This window comes from Ursus maritimus, assembly GCF_017311325.1.
Source record: "Ursus maritimus isolate PB19 chromosome X unlocalized genomic scaffold, ASM1731132v1 scaffold_X1, whole genome shotgun sequence".
Classification (NCBI taxonomy): Eukaryota; Metazoa; Chordata; class Mammalia; order Carnivora; family Ursidae; genus Ursus; species Ursus maritimus.
The window spans coordinates 85,886,947-85,891,260 of NW_024423319.1; positions in this window are offsets into that span (position 1 = coordinate 85,886,947).

The window sequence follows — 4,314 nt, forward strand, 5'->3', positions numbered from 1 at the left end:
AAAAAAAAAAAAAAGATTCTGTCTCTCCCTCTGTCCCTATGCCCCCCACTTGCACATGCATGCACTCTCTCTCTAAAAAAACAAAAACACAACTTCCCTTGTTGTCGTATAATCAAGCAGCAAATGCCCTGTATAACTCCCTTACTCCTGCTCACTTTGGTCTATAAACATCTCTTGCCTTGTACAGCTCTTTGGAGTTCCTTTCTATCTGCTAGATGGATGCTGCCTAATTCGTGAATCACTGCCTAAAAGCCAGATCAGTAAATTGTCTGTGGAAAATTTTCTTTTAACAACACTAAATATTGATTTAACCAGAATCATGACATAGCTACATTGGGAGTATGGGAAGAGCGTGCATGGGAAGAGGGAGCCAGGGAGAAGAAAAATAAAGCTAAAAAAACCATTCACCTTCCACAGTGGAGCTCCAATGACGCTTACAACGGAAAAATCAAGAGCATCCATTCAAACCTGTTATTTAGGGAAGTGATAGCAGGTGAAAGAATTAGCTAAAAGATGTTGTTGCCTGGGGGCAAGGGAAATAGAGGGGAAAGGGTGGGGGCAGCTGGTTTTTGTAACAAACCCTGCAGCACTGTATGACTCTCCAAGCTATATAAATCTAACTTCTCCAACATTTTTCTTAAAGATTTTATTTATTTATTTGAGAGAGAGAGAGAGCACGAGTGGGGAGACGGATAGAGGGAGGGGGAGAGAGAATCCTAAGCAGACTCCACGCTGAGCGCAGAGCCAACATGGGCCTGGATCTCATGACTCTGAGATCACGACCTGAGCTGAAACCAAGAGTCCAACATTTAACCAATTGAGCCACCCGAGTGCCCTCAAAAGTTTTCTTTTTTTAAATGCAACACCACAAAATGTTAAATAAAAGAAACAGAGGATTTATGCACTGAAATTATAATCACGCCATTATTTTAAATAGCCAAGAGTTGTGTATAATTTAAATTCCCGAGAGCAGAGAAATGACTAAGCAATTTGGGTTGTGCCCACACAATTATATATGTAACTAAATTAAAATACTGTTTATGGAGGAATTACAACGCCATGAGAAAATGCCTAGGAACCAATGCTCAGTGAAACTAACAGATTACCAAATATTCTGTGTGTGTTGAGCTTTTTCTGGTTTTGTTTGAGTTTTTTCTTTCTTCTTATTTTTTTAATAAATAAAGTTTTGCATAGAAATAAGACTGGAAGTAAAGATACTGAAATATTAGCAGCGTTTGGATTTAGATAATGGGGCTTTGGATTCTTTAAAAATCATTTCTACTTTTCTGTATTTAACAAATATTCTTTGGGAACTTAAAAAAAAGATCTAATGATAATACCAAATATGTGCTCATTATAGAAAAATTAAAAATATTAATATGGACCAAGAAGAAAGTAGAAATCATCTAAATGTATTGCTTTTATTATGAAAAAAATGCAGACATTTTTAAAGAGCAGGGATTTTTCTCACCTTCCACAGTCTGGCCGGCCAACTGGGACCTGACCAAGCTTCCGAGTCTGGGCCTTAACTTTGAGACAGACTTCATCTGAGGCACCAAGATTTGCTATTTTCTTCAACTGAGATAAAAACTTATTTTTAAAAAGTCTGAATCAGTTTCAATGAGTATTTTCAAGTTAAGTCCCAGGAATTAAAAACAAATCAATGCAAAGTTTCAGAAGAATTCCAGAAACTGGGCGACTAACAAGTAAAGTTGGAAAAAAGTAATTCCCACATGTATCCTTCCTTTTGTTTTATGAGCTGCAGGCCTAGGCTGCTTTCTCTCAGGTCGCATTTCAGTTGTGTGTTGTTCCTTAGAGTCCTGAGTGGTGTGGGGGAACCATCATTCCTAGGGCCTTCGTGGGCTCAGAGGAAAAGAAGGTATTAATACATAAATAGTTTTTGTCTAGGTTGCACGTGCATAATTTTCGGCTACGGCTATAATAAGAGTAATTGTACACCCAAGAGCCCATAATAGAGCTTTCTGTGGATGGATGCATGAAAGCTATGCGTTGGAAGTCAGAAGAGCCAGCCCTCTGAGATTAGGAGGAGACTGAGCCCCACACAGAACTCCGCTGTGAGTTTGGGATGCACTCTGGCCCTTCAGTGAAAAGCAGTCTTGGCCTCCAACTATTCTACTATTTCTTTGCCTTTTTTTTTTTTAAGTCGCCATTTCTCTTCCTGTTTGGCAGCAAAACTGTGGGATTAATGCCCACTCCGTTGCACTCTGGAAACTGTCTCCACTGGCTCTGTGACGTTCCTTGAAGCAGCTGCCAAAAGGTTAAGAGGCTGAATGGAGTTGGCAAAAGCTCCTGTAATTTTTACAAAAATTATCTGTCTTCCCAGAAAGAGCGTGCGATAACCATTTCTGGAGGCTGAGGAGCGCTGGCCCAGTGGAGCCAGATCCTGGACCGGAGGTCAAACCAAGCTTAGCCCTCTGGGCCAACTTCACAGCAGGCCCCCTTAGGAAGCAGACCAGAACGCTGGCTCCATTCACAGGCCGCCATATTGTAACTGCCTGCCTCCCCTCCGCAGAGGATGCGCCCACATGGCACTTCCTGCTAGTCTCGTTTTGAGCTTTCCTGGGTTTATTGATGACTTCATTTCCAGATTCTCACCCCTGTTCTTTCTTTTCTTCTTCCTATTTTTTTTTTTAAGTAGGCTCCATGCCCAACACGGGGCTTGAACTCACAACCCTGAGATCAAGAGTCTCATCGTCTATGGACAGAGCCAGGCAGGCGCCCCCCTTCTTCCTGTTTTAATTGAGGTATAACTCAGACACCAAAAAGGTACACAGCTTCAGTGTACAGTTTGATGCGCTTTTCAGATACATACACTTGTGTGAACACCGTGGAGATGTAGAACATTGTCCTTCCCCAAGAAACAGTCTCTGTGCAACGTTCCGTTCAGTATTGAGCCCCCACCCACCCGCAACGACGGGAACTGTGAGTTTGGATTCTCTCACCATGGATTCGGTTTGCCTGTTTTTGAACTTCACATAAATGGAATCACACCGCGTTTCCTCCTTTGCCTCCCGCTTCTGTCACTCAACATGTTTTCGCGATTTCTCCAGTCGTGTGTGTGTGTACTTTGTTCCGTGTTGTTGCTGAGTTGTCTTCCATCATGCGGAGGTGTCGTGTATGGTTTGTTCATCCATCCATCCATCCAGGGACATTGGGTTGCTGCTAGTTTGGAGCGTACATGTCTTCATGTGACATACCTACACTCCTGTTTTACTGAAGAATCCATTTCTCTGGGGGAAGACCAAGACAATTAAGCATGGGGTCTACTATCTCACACCATACACAAAAATAAACTCCAAATGGATGAAAGACCTAGATGTGAGACAGGAATCCATCAAAATCCTAGAGGAGAACATAGGCAGCAACCTCTACGACATCGGCCAAAGCAAACTTTTTCATGATACATCCCAAGAACTTCTCAAACTCAATACACGAGAAACAAATAATCAAATCAAAAAATGGGCAGAAGATATGAACAGACACTTTTCCAATGAAGACATACAAATGGCTAACAGACACATGAAAAAATGTTCAAAATCATTAGCCATCAAGGAAATTCAAATCAAAACCACACTGAGATACCTCCTTACGCCAGTTAGAATGGCAAAAATAGACAAGGCAAGAGACAACAATTGTTGGAGAGGATGTGGAGAAAGGGGATCCCTCCTACATTGTTGGTGGGAATGCAAGTTGGTACAGCCACTCTGGAAAACAGTGTGGAGGTCCCTTAAAAAGTTAAAAATTGAGCTACCCTATGATCCAGCCATTGCACTACTGGGTATTTACCCCAAAGATACAGACGTAGTGAAGAGAAGGGCCATATGCACCCCAATGTTCATAGCAGCAATGTCCACAATAGCTAAATCGTGGAAGGAGCCGAGATGCCCTTCAACAGATGACTGGATTAAGAAGTTGTGGTCCATATATACAATGGAATATTACTCAGCTATCAGAAAGAACGAGTTCTCAACATTTGCTACAACATGGACGGCACTGGAGGAGATAATGCTAAGTGAAATAAGTCAAGCAGAGAAAGACAACTATCATATGGTTTCTCTCATCTATGGAACATAAGAACTAGGATGATCGGTAGGGGAAGAAAGGGATAAAGAAAGGGGGGGTAATCAGAAGGGGGAATGAAACATGAGAGACTATGGACTATGAGAAACAAACTGAGGGCCTCAGAGGGGAGGGGGGTGGGGGAATGGGATAGACCGGTGATGGGTAGTAAGGAGGGCACGTATTGCATGGTGCACTGGGTGTTATACACAACTAATGAATCATTGAGCCTTA